This window comes from Heterodontus francisci, chromosome 7 (genome assembly GCF_036365525.1).
Source record: "Heterodontus francisci isolate sHetFra1 chromosome 7, sHetFra1.hap1, whole genome shotgun sequence".
NCBI lineage: Eukaryota > Metazoa > Chordata > Chondrichthyes > Heterodontiformes > Heterodontidae > Heterodontus > Heterodontus francisci.
The window spans coordinates 33,507,290-33,522,307 of NC_090377.1; positions in this window are offsets into that span (position 1 = coordinate 33,507,290).

The window sequence follows — 15,018 nt, forward strand, 5'->3', positions numbered from 1 at the left end:
CTCTGTCTGTCCTGTGCTGTCCTTACACATTCTTCAACTGCATCCTGTCCATTATATCTGTCATTCATTTTCTTCTCTGCTTTCCTCTCCTACGTTTTCCATCAATCTTTTCTTCCAATAATTGTCTCTGTCTACCTTCTACTCTAATGATATGACTGAAGTATTGTATCTTTCTCTCTTTGATGTTATGCACTAATTTCTTCTTTTCTCCAGCCATTTCCAGCACTTACTCACTAGTCTATCTGTCTGTGTAAGATATGCAGTGAGGGATAAGCACAGGTAATTGTGGAAATGGGAGCCTTATAGAATCTAGGCATAAACTGTAATTGTAATTAGAAGCACCATTGAATGTAATTTTGAAGAAAATGGTAAATGCACTGCTTTTAGAAAAATTTCTAAAGTGAAACATTTGAGACTTGCTCAAATAAGATATTGGCCTGGATTTTGCCGTTGTAATGACGCCAAAACTGTTAGTGTTCACCGTCATTACTCTGTGAAACTGATGGCAACTTCTGGGGTGCACATATGCACAGTTAAATGCAGAAATCCAGAGGTTGTTGTAAGGGATTTCCTGCTCCTCCTGTTGTTAAAGTCCCATAGACAGCAATTTTTAGAAATCGCTCAACTGACAAGAATTTCCCATTCGACACTGTAATATCTCTGCTAATAACCTTAACTGCCACAATCTCTCTAGCCTTGCAAAACTAATTTGATATTTGTGTATTGTTAATTTTTGTTTAATTATGATAAAAACTACATAGCTTTTTAATACAATAAAAAAAGTTAAGGCTTGTTTATGATATGTCAGCTTCTAATGTGTATGCCCAATCTTCATTTTGCTCGCTTTAAAATTTATAAAAAGTGAAGGATAATCAGTGTATTTTTTACTTCTTGACTTGCTGTCTGTGAGAATTCTTCAATGTGATTGACTGCTTACCCTGCTTGATGACATAACTATTGTTAGACACTGCAGATCCCTTTGACTTGGTGGAAGATTCAAATTAACACCGGGAAAGATGAAATCCGCACCATAGAGATCTCTCGAACTTTGTGGCCAGCTTTCTTCAAGGTCAGTGGTAAGTTCTTTCACTTCACTGCTAATCACAAAATCTGATCTATTACCTTTAACTTTGAATTGCAGCAAAAGTAACGAGATCAGAAACATTTTCAAACATCACAACCCTTTAGCCTCCATTCCCAAGCATGTACCCAGTTCAGTACAAAAAGTATGAAATAATCGTCTCTCTCTGATGCCTCTTCAGGATCTTTTGTGTAATGAGTTCTGGCAGTGCCAGTTGAACTTCAGTTACATGAGACCACAGCAAACAAAGCTGTCCTAATTTGGACATGGGTCAGTCTTCAGTTCAGCCAACAGTTTGGTGTGCAGGTTACATCTTTCATCTTTTTACTGAGTCTTCCATAACAGAGGCTGTTAATGAGACTTTTGGGTGTATGAGTCTCTCTCTCTCCCTCTCAACATATCTCATATGTATATAAGATACATATCTATATTATATTTGTTTTGTCAGTTCTTTATGGCACAGCTGTATTTATATAGATGATCTGAATGATGCAGAAATAGGTATTGCTACAAAAATAATCTTACGAGATTTATGTAGATTTGGGGTTTTTGATAGTTTTCTACACAAAGCTACTCAGCTGATACAAGAATATCTTTGTTGCTGTTTTCAAAATAAAGAATGGGGTGGTTGCATCAGTATATACTTGAGGCAATCATTGATACATGATACTCTTAATGATGCTATTGAGAGGAAGAAGTAGCTATCTGTAATACAGAGAGAGAGAGAGATGTGTACAAGATCATGATGAGAAAGAATTGTACTGAGGGGATATCATTCAAGGGACTCTCTCCATACTTATCTAATGTTTCTTTGCTTTAATTCCCTCACTCTGGCTCATTCCACATTAATATTCTATTTTTTCTTTTTTTGTGTGGTTTATTTTCTGTTTCTTGCCCTACTGTCAGTTCCTCCTCTGTTTTATTTTGCTGCAATTCACCTCCCTGTTGGTTTTGCAGTTTGTCATGCTATTTTTTCTAACCTACCTTCTCCCAACCCTCAGATATCATGGAGCAGCACAGCATCACCATGGCGAGATTAATGTTTTAAATGTACTGTGTTGGTCATATGATTGTCGTTGCTCTTGATTCCCACTTTAATGGATTGGCTAATGGACAACCACAAAACTCTTAAATCTGAATAATCTGAAGCCTCATTCATGTTTGGCACTGCCATCTCAGGGAATAAAGGAATCCCTGTATTTATGGGATCAGGATATCATTAAAGGTCCAATCGGCCAAGTTCACATGTGAACCCTTAACACGTTCATACTACATTCCTGTGGCTATTATTTTTAATGAGATTTTAACCCATTTAAAATACAGATTGATTTCTGTGTAATATTTGTACATACAGGAATGTAGTGGGAGCATTTGACCATGAAGTTCAAAGATCAGAATTTCTACCTGACAAAGTTATTGTATGATAGTAGCCCAAAACTAGTACATAGCATTAGTGGAAGAACACATAACATATTCATATGGTATTTTTCTGTCCACTGTGTCTGTTTGTTTTAAAAGTGTTTATAACACTATTAACATAGAGTGATGAAAAAGGAGTATGATGCAAATGCAATGAAGTGTTCAATGGATGATATCAGCGGCAGTCTTTCAAAGCTATTGTAGGTGTAATGTCATGTTTACTTGGGTTTCAGTGGAAGTGATCTGAATCAGCAGTCAAAGAGTAAGAAATGATGCCAAATCTGAAACCTGAATCTAAATGATTCAAATCAGATGGATTCCTTAGTAGGAAAAATTTAATGTTCATGTAAAACTTCATTAGTGTTCCAGTAAAGGCTTCTTTCCATTCATGAGCATTGCTGAAAAAATAGAGTCATAGAGTCATAACAGCATAGAAGGAGGCCATTTGGCCCATCGAGACCATACCAGCTCTCTGTAGAGCAATCCAATCAGTGCCATTTCTCAGCTTTATCCTCATAGCCCTGTAGGTTTATTTCCCTAAAGTGCCTATTCAATTTTCTTTCAAAATCATTCATCATCTGCACTTCTACCACACTTGTAGGCAGCAAGTTCCAAGTCATTATCACTTGCTGCACAAAAAAGTTCTTCCTCATATCCCTCTGCATCTCCTGTCCAAAACCCTAAATCTGTGTCCCCTTGTCCTTGTACACCAGCTAATAGGAAGAGTTTTTTTTTTGTTTACCATATCCAATCCTATCAGAATCCTGTACACCTCTATCAAATTTCCCCTGAATCACCTTTGCTTCAAGGAACACAACACCAGCTTTTCCAACCTAACCTTGTAGCTAAAATCCCTCATCCCTGGACCCATTCTGGTAAATCTCTTCTGCACCCTCTCACGGACCATCACATCCTTCCTAAAGTGTGGTGACCAGAACTGGAAGCAATACTCTAGTTATGACTATTCTCTCAATATGTCCTGCCACCTTCAACGATCCACACACATTAACCCGCAGATCCCTCTGTCCCTGTACACTCTTCAGAATTATACCATTTAGTCTATATTGCCTCTTCCTATACCTTTTGCCAAAATGTATCACCTCACATTTGTCTGTATTAAATTTCATCTGCCACTTGTTTGCCCATTCTGCTAGCCTATCTATGTCCTGGTGCAGTTGATTGGAATCATCTTCACTGTCTGCCACGTTTCATATCATTGGCAAATTTTGAAATTTTACTCTGTATTCCGATTTCCTAGTCATTTATGTACATCTAAAAAAGCAATGGTCCTAGCACTGAACCTTGGGAAACACCACTGTCTACCATCCTCCAATCTGAAAAACCATCATTTAGTGCAATTCACTACTATCATACAATATCTTTGTCAGGTAGAAATTCTGATCTTTGAACTTCATGGTCAAATGCTCCCACTACATTCCTGTATGTACAAATATTACACAAATATTCTGTCCTAAAGAAATTTTTTTATCCAATTGGACACTGACCCTTGAGCCTCAATTTTGTTAACCAGCATTTTATGTGGTACTTTCTGACAATCCGCATGGACAATATCCATTGTTTTCCATTCATCTCCCTTCTCTATTACTTCATCAAAAAATTCAATCCGATTAGTCAAGCACAATTTGCCTTTTACAAATCCATGCTGGTTCTCCTGAATTAAATCAAACCTTTCCAACTGCCTGTTGATTTTTTCCCTTGATTATTGTTTCTGAAACTTTACCCACCACTGATGTTAAACTGACTGACCTTTAGTTACTAGGAATGTCCTTACATCCTTTCTTGAATAAGGATGTCACATTTATCACTCTCCAATCCTCTGGCACCTCCCCCAAATCTAGGGAAAATTGGAAGATTATGGCAAGACCTTCCGCTATCTCCAATCCCACTTCCTTTAGCAACCGGGGAGGCAAGCCATCCGGACCAGGCAACCTATCCACTGTAAGCATAGCCAACCTCTCCAGTACATCCTGCCTATCAATTTTCACCTCATCCATTACCTCTGCCATCTTCGCTTCTACCAATATTTTGTCAACATCCTCTTCCCTCATAAACACTGCTACAAAGTACTCATTAATTATTCTAGCCTGGCCCTGTGCTTCTAAAAATATATCACCCTCTTTGTCCCTAATAGGCCCCACCCCATCTCTTACTACCCGTTTACTATTTACATGCCGGTAGAAGATTTTTGTGTTCCTTTTCATGTTAATCGGCATCCTATTTTCATAGTCTCTCTTTGCCAGTCACATTTTCCTCTTCACTTCCCCTCTCAACCTATTGTATTTTGCCTAGTTCTCACTTGAAGAAGTCATTTGACATGCATCATGCATCTTTTTTTGATTCATCATATTCTCTATCTCCCTTGTCATCTAAGGAGCCATGTTTTTGGTTCCCTTAGCTTTCACCCTTGTTGGAATGTACCTAGCCTGTACCTGAAATATCTCCTCCGTAAAGATCATCCATTGTTCCGTTACAGTTTTTCCTGTTAATCTTTGGTTCTGTTTTACCCTGGCTAGATCCCCTCCCATCCCATTAAAGTTAGTCCTCTTCCAATTTAGAAGTTCTGCTTTAGATTGCTTAGATTTGGAATAAATAGATCTATTTATTGCTATTGTTAAAATCTGATATGGTTCCTCATCAGAATGTGTGAAACAATCCATTTAAATTAGCGTTTGGTAATTATGGATGTGTTTCTTGACAGTATAGTGTGTAGTACAAATTCAAAGCTTTTAATTGCCTTCCATTCACATTAAATTACTGTCTGCATTATTTTAGTGCAGTCACTAACCCAACAGTGCTAAAATAGTGCAGACACAAATTCCAATCAATGGCATTAACTAGTGAGCGAACAGCAGCACACAACGGAAATTAAAGTGCTTCTCAGAAGTTAACTAATTCACATGTATAACGCAACCCTTGTGCGTTCGATGCTGCAAACATATGTCCAAAGCAGAGTTGCCTGTCACCTGGCCAGGTCATCCTTTAGATAGTTAGACTCAGTTAACTAAAAATTAAGTCTGTATAACAGTTGTTCAGCCAACAAGTTGTTAATTTTTTTTTAATGTCGGTCCCACTTTAAAACATGAATAACAAATAGGAGAATGAAATTATGCCAGGTTGTTCATGGAGTAAAACTGTACAGACTCAATGGACAAAATGGCCTATTTTTGTGTTGCTTTGATTCTAGCTACAGATAACCCTATTCCGAACAGTTCTATTACTCCAGTATTACTGTTTATTTCAGCATCATTGTTTAGAACTGAAAAATTTAAAACGGAGCTGGTGTAGGAATTCCAGAACTCCCCAGCATGGTCGCAAATCAAAGTGATTTTGTGATCAGAATTAATTCTCTCCTGGTCATCTAATGGCGGTTTTGGCATATAGAATATACATCAAACCTGCAGCAGTTTATTGAAACATGGAATTTGGACTCCTGATAATTGAGTGCAGAGGTTCTAGTTGTTTCTGGGAGCTAATGCAAGTCTCTTGCACATCCTCGCTTTTCACTATTTCATCGTATAAATACATGTTGTTGTTGTTGTTGTTGTTGTTGTGCCATTGGTGACCATGCCTCCAGCTGCCTAGGCCCCGAGCTCTGAAATTCCATCCCTAATCGTCTCCACCTTTATCTCCTCCTTTTAAAATGCTCCTACCTCTTTGACCAAACTTTTGGTCACCTGCCCTAATATTTCCTTATGTGGCTTGGTGTCAAATTTTATTTGATATCTCTGCTGTGAAATGCATTGGAACATCTTGCGATATTAAAGGTGCTATATAAATGCAAGTTCTTGTTGCATTTTGGACTCTGTACTCAAACTTCAATTGTAAACTTGAAGCATTTAACTTTTAGGCTCTCTGAATCCAAAGTCCAAACGCAAACATGCCACTGTCAATCCGAGGGGACATGCTCAACAATGTAGAAAATGGAAACCTTATTTCAAAGCTACAGATTTTTTTTGTTAAATTGCAGTATAGTACTTCATTCATACGCATCTTTAAAAGAAAAGTATGGAACAAGAAATATGGCCTATCAAGCCCCCTCCTTCTTGCACAACCGTGGGCGCGTGCTAGCTTATTTAAAGTTATGACAAAGATTTTAAAATGAGGCAATATGTTAATCAAAAGAAAAATCAGAAATCCTTCTCTGACACCAAAAGGTAATGAAGAATAAACCCTAAAAGAAGTCAGGCAAGAAATAGCAGAGGCACTTTTTTTTATTAGTTGACAGGATGTGGGTGTCACTGGCTAGGCCAGCATTTATTGTTCATCCTTAATTGCCCTTGAGAAGGTGGTGGTGAGTTACCTTCTTGAACCGCTGCAATCCTTGGGGTGTAGGTACACCCACAGTGCTGTTAGGAAGGAAGTTCCAGGATTTTGAACCAGCGACAGTGAAGGAACGGTAATATTGTTCCAAGTCAGGATGATGTGTGACTTTGAGGGGAACTTGCAGATGGTGGTGTTCCCATGTGTTTGCTGCCCTTGTCCTTCTAGGTGGTAGAGGTCGTGGGTTTGGAAGGTGCTACTGAAGGAATCTTGGTGAGTTGCTGCAGTGCATCTTGTAGATAGTACACACTGCTGCCACTGTGCGTCGGTGGTGAAGGGAATGAATGTTGTCCGTGGTGGATGGGGTGCCAATCAAGCAGGCTGCTTTGTCCTGGATGGTGTCAAGCTTCTTGAGTGTTATTGGAGCTGCACCCATCCAGACAATTGGAGAGTATTCCATCACACTCCTGATTTGTGCCTTGTGGATGGTGGACAAGCATTGGGGAGTCAGAATTCCCCAGCCTCTGACCTGCTCTTGTAGTCACAGTATTTATGTGGCTGGTCCAATTCAGTTTCTGATCAATGGTAATGAGGGATTCAGCGATGGTAATGCCATTGAAAATCAAAGGGAGATGGAATACTCTTTTGTTTGAGATGGTCATTGCCTGGCACTTGTGTGGCATGAATGTTAGTTGCCACTTATCAGCCCAAGCCTGGATGTTGTCCAGGTCTTGCATCTGGACACAGGCTGCTTCATTATCTGAGGAGGCACAAACATTCAACTGTTGAATGAGCTGACAACAATCCATTAGACTTGCACATGAAGAATGGTCACGGACAAGATTCTTTAGTGTAGCAAGCACTGATGGAACTGTCCTGCAGCAATAGTCAGCACCTTCAGGAAAGAGGGGAAGAAATTAGGAGGGAGCAAATTGACTCAGTATTAATCATGAAACTACTCCAGTTTTATTAACATAGACATCTTTAACAATTTTATCAATGAATGGAGTGCAGTTGCATACACATTAAATTACCAGTGAGTCTATCTCATTCAGCATTGCTCTTAAAACACTGAGAACCTAGAATCTGTGAAACCATGGCAGCACCGGAAGTCCTTTTATGGCCTGGCATGAATCCAGTTCTTGACTATTAGAATAATCGGTAATTGGTAACAAAAGTGCATGCGTGTTGCATCTCTTGACAACCATCATCGGTAGAAATAGTTCACCCTATTAGTAATTCTTGCCATCCAGCGATTTGCAGATGATGATTCCCTCATTCGGGGAAGGTAGAAAATGCTGGAAGAACTCCCGCCACAATTGTCACGTTGCTGATTTACAGGGAGATATGTATGCAGCTGCTCCTAATGAGCCTTTCTCTAACATCAGTAGAGGCAATGTGTAAACTGGAAAATATAAAGAGTTTAAGTACCCTCTCTCTATGCTTTGTGTGCTATTGGATTGAAAACATCAGCGATCCTGCCTCTCCATTCAGTTTTGGAACTCTTTTTGTCAAATATGGTAGCAGAAGCGGCAATTTGCAGGAAAAAAGAAGCTGTTACAGCTTGACAGCTAAAGAAAATGCAGCCTGTTAATTATGTAGATGAGTGATTCACTTCCATCATAATAAACTGCCCTTGTTAATGTAATACTTGTTAATGGGCTGGTGTATAAAGATTCCTGAAGGGCCTTGACTGAAGCAAAATGACTAGCTGCTGGATTGGAAGCACAGCCAAACTTGCCCTTTTTTCATCAAATTGTGCTTTAATTGACTAATGCTGTCTTTAGGACTGACTGGAAGAAGAGTCATCCCTTTTGTCTCCTTGGTAAAATAGCAGGATATTTATGCCCACTAATTAGAAGATAGAGGAATGAAAACCTCTATGCAAACAAAACAAATGAGCATGGCACTTACTATAATGCAAAAGTGATCCCAAGTATTTTTAAGTGGTCCCTGGTCTGCTGTATAAGACTGATGAGCAGTACGGTTTGTTTTTTTTAAATACATTATAACAAACTTACTGGTGCAACAATAATTTAGACAATAATGAATGAAAATGCATGTATTTATTGTAGGTTTCAGCTCAACAGGGACAATTTTTTCTCATGTGTTTACCCTAGCTATAACCGTCCCATTGAAGAGCTGCCATTTTAACTCCTTGTTGCCAGTCATTTGCATATCATTTGAATAGTGAAAGCTAATTAGCTGAAATGTGGCCCAACCAATCATATATAGCCATTTCATGTGCAGAATGTATATTTCTGAATGAACTTGCCAAATTGTACTTTATAAATAGTAATGTTGTTTCCTGGAGACTTCCAAGTGTTATCTTTAAACAGGATAAATCTAATATATATTGTGTTCCATGGAGCTTATTGCTAAATCAAATTGAGAGTGGCAGACTAGCAGTTACTAATGATTCACATTTAAATTAATCTAATTTGTAATCTTGTGATTTTCCAAACTTGGTCTTAGACCAGCCCAATTTGTAGTCCTGAGCAGAGGACACAGATTGAACTTAACACTTTTCTATCAAAAGGAAATCATCTGCTCCCAAACACTATCATCTCACACAGTGATTTTCCCCTTACTGCCTTCAACCACAGCACAGGAGGATTTGTCCACTACTGAGGGATATACATGGTTAGGGAAAATAAAAGGCTATTCTTCTCTACCAGTTCAAATGGAGCAGTTTCATGACCTGATAAAAATTTACAATTTAAAAAGGAGAACAACAATATACAGTATTGAATTTCTTAAAGCCTCAGTGTTCTAGGGTACACATGTTGGAGATGAGGATTTGTGTGTTGTGGGGGGGCGGGGGGGGGGTGGATGGGCTGAGGCATTCTTTGACATGATATCCAAGCTGTTCAATTATGACAGTCAGCTCCTGCAGAACACCAATTAAGATAGTTTCTTCAAGCTACTGTGATTTAAGGGCTTAAGTCCTACAGAGTCGTCCAATTTTTAAATATGGCGAAGCATCTCTGCACTATTATATTGTGAGTTGTATAAAATGTACATTACAGTGAGAACTTGTTTTTTTACGGAGATGACTTTTCCTCTGGTTTGTCCCTCCCATGGAAATCTCTTTTCACCACATACTGCTTTCCACAATGGGGCAGCAAGTCGGGAATACAATGAGGTGGGCAATCAATATTTTATTCTACCAGTAGACATGTTATATCTCTACTAAGCATGAATAATCTAAACCTCAATTTCCCAAAAAAAATGCCAATGCTGCCAACACTTAAACTTCACGTGTTGCCATAGTAACACCAGAGAACAACTCAAGAAAAATCTAACATAGTGCCAGAAATATAAGTCTATGATGATTTTTTCTTAATAATAGCCTTTTTTGTCTCACATCTCCTGCAGGAACTACCAGAGGTACTATACTGTCCTAGTCATGTTCGTAGCCAGTTTTGATTTTTTTTCCCCCATTTGTTAATTATTTTCCCCTGTTCCATCTTAGTCTTCCCTATAAAACCAAACACCAAGCTGACATACACAGATTGACAGGCACCTTACTATCTGGCATCTCCCAATGCCACTGTTGAACGAATTGCTGGGATATGCACATGGATTGCCTGGAGTGAGTTAGTCAAAGTAATGGGTAAATATCCAGCATGCTCTCCTCTTCTCCCCGATTAAATCAAAAATTTGGGAATAGGAAAACACAAATGTGAGTCTGTGTTTGAACCAGGATATGTAATTAAGTACATTAGAACATAAGAGATAGGAGCAGGAGTAGACCATATAGCCTATCAAGCCTGCTCCACCATTTAATACGAACATAGTTGGTCTTCTGCTTCAACTCCACTTTCCCACCCTCTACTCATATTCCTCAATTCTCTGCGAGATTAAAAATCTATCTATCCCAGCCTTAAATATACTCAACGATGGAGCATCCACAACCTTCTCGGGTAGAAAATTCCAAAGATTCACAAACCTCTGAGTGAGGAAATTTCTTCTAATCTCAGTCCTAAATGATCCACCCTTATCCTGAGACTATGCCCCCATGTTCTAGACTCCCCAGTCAGGGGAACCAATCTCTCAGTGTCTACCCTATCAAGTCCCTTCAGAATCTTGTATGTTTCAATGAGATCACTTCCTTCTTCTAAGCACCAGAGAGTATAAGCCCAATTTACTCAGCCTCTCATCATAGGACAACCCTCTCATCCCAGGTACCAATGTGATGAATCTTCACTGTACTGCCTCCAAGACAAGTATATCCTTCCTTAGATATGGAGACCAAAACTGTGCATAGTACTCCAGGTAAGGTCTCACCAAAGCCCTGTACAATTGTAGCAAGATTTCCTTGTGATGAAGAATGAAATTCAAAACTGTTCGATCTTTAGCCCCTTGTTGGGTCTCCTAGTGCCACATACAATTAGCCTTTGCAAAGGGCTGGATAATAACCTCTTTAGTGTCAGTTTGGCTCAAATGACAGTCCTCTCAATAGTCAGATGCCTGTGGGATCAAGCTCCCAGCCTATGCCTTGAGCACATAATCTAGCCTGACATTTCAATGCAATGCTGACACAGGAGCACTATTTTGAATGGGACTTTGAACTAAAGCACAATCTGCCTGCTCAGGTAGATTTATAAAATCCCATGGTATTATTTGAAGAGCAGGGAGTTGCTTACAACTGTCTAGGGCAACATTCCTTTCCCAGCCAACACCATAGAAAACAGATTATTTAATCAACTTATTAGGGGCAGGATTTTTAGTTCCTGCCAGGGGCAGGAACCGAGGTGGACAGGCTCTAAAAATAATACTGCTAGCTGGCATGCCAGTTTTCCATCGCCATTCCCGTCGTTGGTGGGTTTCATCAGGATGGGGGAAGGTGAGCCCTGGCAACACACACAATTCTGCAATGAGGCCAATTAAAGTAGTTAAGAAGCTCATCGGGAGCTTGTTGAGGGCCAGTTTGGTGGGGGCACATGGGCTGTATGCTGGGTCATGGGCAGACCAAGTGCCATGGAGGCAACAACACACAGGGGAGCCAGTCATGGCTGCACCATGAAATTAGGTGCACCCATAAAAGGGAGCAGGGCTGTCAGAGACACTCAGCCATTGGCACACAGGTGCCATTGGGTGTGCACAGGTTTGGGGGAGAGTGGTCTCTACGTGCTCAGGCAATGCAGGGAGTCGTCAACATGTTGGTGTCATGGGGGCATAAGAGAAGGGGGTAAGACTTCCAGACACAATGGTACATGGAAGGCCAAAGCTGGCAATGGGAGCGCGACTCTCAGACTTTGGGTCCAGTAGTGATGAGGAGCAACATCCTCTGCAGGAAAGGCAGAGCCCTAGGCATGAGGAAGGCAGTGGAGATGGATGAAGCACAGGAAGGCAACAGAGGCCATACCCTCAGCAGAAGATCTACCGCTGAAGATAGACCTACCTAGGCATGTTGGAGAACAAACACCTCAGGAGATTGTGCGTATCCAAGCAGATAGTCACTGAGATCTGTGTCCTCATCATGGAAGACCTCACACCTCACAGCACTGCTCACCATGCCCTGCCAATAGCCATCAAAGGCACTGTTGCCTTGAACTTCTTCGCCTGTGGCTTCTTCGAAGGATCAGTTGCGGACTTTGGTGGCATCTTGCAAACGTCTGCACACTACTGCATCTCGCAGATCATTGATGCCCTTTTTGCAAAAGCTGGCAGTACATACAATTACAGTCAGATGAGGCCTCACAGGCAGAAACAGCAGTAGGATTCGTCTCCAACACTGGATTCCCCCAGGTGCAGAATATCATCAATTGCACCCATGTGGCCATCAAGGCACAGAGTGAACAGCCAGTGAGATGCATCAACAGGAAGGGTTTCCAGTCCCTCAATGTTCAACTGGTCTGTGACAACAACAAGAGCTTCCTCCATGTTTGCATTCGCTTGCATAGCAGTTGCCATGACTCCTTCATCCTCCAGCAGTCCAGGCTGCCACAGCTCTTCATTCTATCCCCAAACTCCGTGGATGGATTCTAGGGGACAAGGGATATCCTTTGAAGTGATGGCTTCTCACCCCTTTATGAGACCCTGAGATGGAGGCACAGAGGCCCTGCAATCGCCAGCAAGCAGGCCATTGTGCTTCTGAAGAGATGGTTCCAGTGCCTGGACCGGTGGATTGGCGCTCTGCAGTATACTCCTGCAAGGGTCTCGAGCATTGTGGTGATCTGCTGCACTCTCCATAACATGGCCCATCAGAGAGGTTTGGACAGTGAGGAGGATGAGACCCTCATCATAGGATGAGAAGGAGGATGTTGAAGAGGAGGAGGCAGAAGATGCAGAACTCAGAGGTGCCTTGGCTGCAGAGGGAGGTGGTCTTGTGCAATGCATGACTCTAGGGTCTCGTCAGGATGCCATCAACATCAGGGATCATCTTATCCAGGCATATTTCAGCTGAGTCTTTCTAACCCAGGAGGATTCACTTTGAGCTGCAGTGTGAGAACACTTCCATTGAAGATGTAGCTTGGAATAGATCAACACATACCGCCAATGAATGATTTATGTCTGTCCATAGGTTTCACTGTCTCCAAGGAAGCCTTGCTTCCCGTCAACCCTTCTTCCCTCTTTTCCAGTGTCACCATTAAAGAATGGAAGCTCACACGCCTGGCGTCACATGTCAATATTTACATTGCATTGAGTAAGAGAAAAAGTGCACATCTACAGGTGAAATAAACCCCAGCGACCCACTCAGTGCTCCGGCTGACATGGTGGCCTTTATTCTCGGCCACTTCTACACGGTGCTCCCCTTGTGGCCTCAAATGAGGTGGAGGCAGCCTGTTCACCTGTGTTTGTTTGCAGCTGAGTGCACGTGGCGGTCATCCTTGTTGTGGAGGTGTCAGTGGGGGCATCTCCAGAAGATGCTGCACTAGTATCAATGCAGGGGCAGTCTCCATCACAGGGGCCTGCTACATGAATGGTCCCTCAGTCAGAGGGTCCAAAGAGGCCAATGATGATGATGGTGCCCTATGAGGGGTAGCATCCTCATCCTCCTTGTTGCCAGCCTCAGCCCTTGGATAGCACTCCGGATGGCTGGAGGGGACAGCAACTGTCATCTATGCCATGCATCTCTGTGCCATCAGCGCCACAGACTGGTTAATGCTACAGTATGGCATGTATTCTGTGCACTTCAGTGCTCTGCTCCTGCATCCACTCTGAGTGCTGCAGCATCTGGTTCTCCATGAGGTTGGCCAGTCAGTCAATGAAGGAGCTCTTGCATTCAAAGCCCTGAGCCAGTGCACATAAGCTGATTGGACTCCTCCATCTCAGCCCATAAACCCGCACTGCCTCAGGGAACTCTAGCATGTGGGAGCACAGCTGTTACTGCTGGTCCAAGTAGAGCCTCCTTTCTTGTGATTCCCAATGCACTGCATCTGTGTGCAGCTGAGCATGACCTCCAACCTCCGAGGGGAACCTCCCACAGCTGTCTCTGCCTCTCTCACCACCTCCTGCTCACTAATGACATGCTCTTGACCCAGTGCCACCCTATCTAATCGCAGGCAAGGACCCACTGGTGTGAGCATATCTGTGCTAGTGGAGGGTGTGCTTGTAGGATGTGACGGTGCTGGCTCTGACGTCTCTGCTTCCGATGCTTGCCCTGCTGCCGTCACAGGACTCTGTCCTTCCCCTTCCATATCAGTACCTGCAGGAATCACATGAAAACTGGCCTTAGAGAGTGGCAGTCGCTGCAGTGCTGAAGCTTCCCAATGCAGCTGACTCTTTGGCATGCTGTGGAATGGGGAGGTGTGCACTCCACCTCTTCATCTATAGATTTCAATATATTTTCACCCTCTCCACCAGAAATGACCATCTTGCCTTCCTCAACTGGGAAAGTGGGCAAGGGATTGGCAAATGGAATTTAACCCAGACAAGTGTGAAGTGATGCATTTTGGGAAGTTAAACCAGGGTAGGACATATACAGTGAATGGCAGGACCCTGGGGAGTGTTGTTGAGCAGAGAGACCTTGGGGTGCAAGTACATAGTTCCCTGAAAGTGGCAACACAGGTAGACAGGGTGGTGAAGAAGGCGTATGGCATGTTTGCCTTCATCAGCCGAGGCATTGAGTACAAGAGTTGGGACGTCATGTTACAGTTGTACATAACGTTGGTTAGGCTGCATTTGGAATACTGTGTGCAGATCTGGTCGCCGCACTACAGGAAAGATGTGATTAAGCTAGAGAGGGTGCAGAAAAGATTCATAAGGATGTTGCCTGGTTTGGAGGGCTT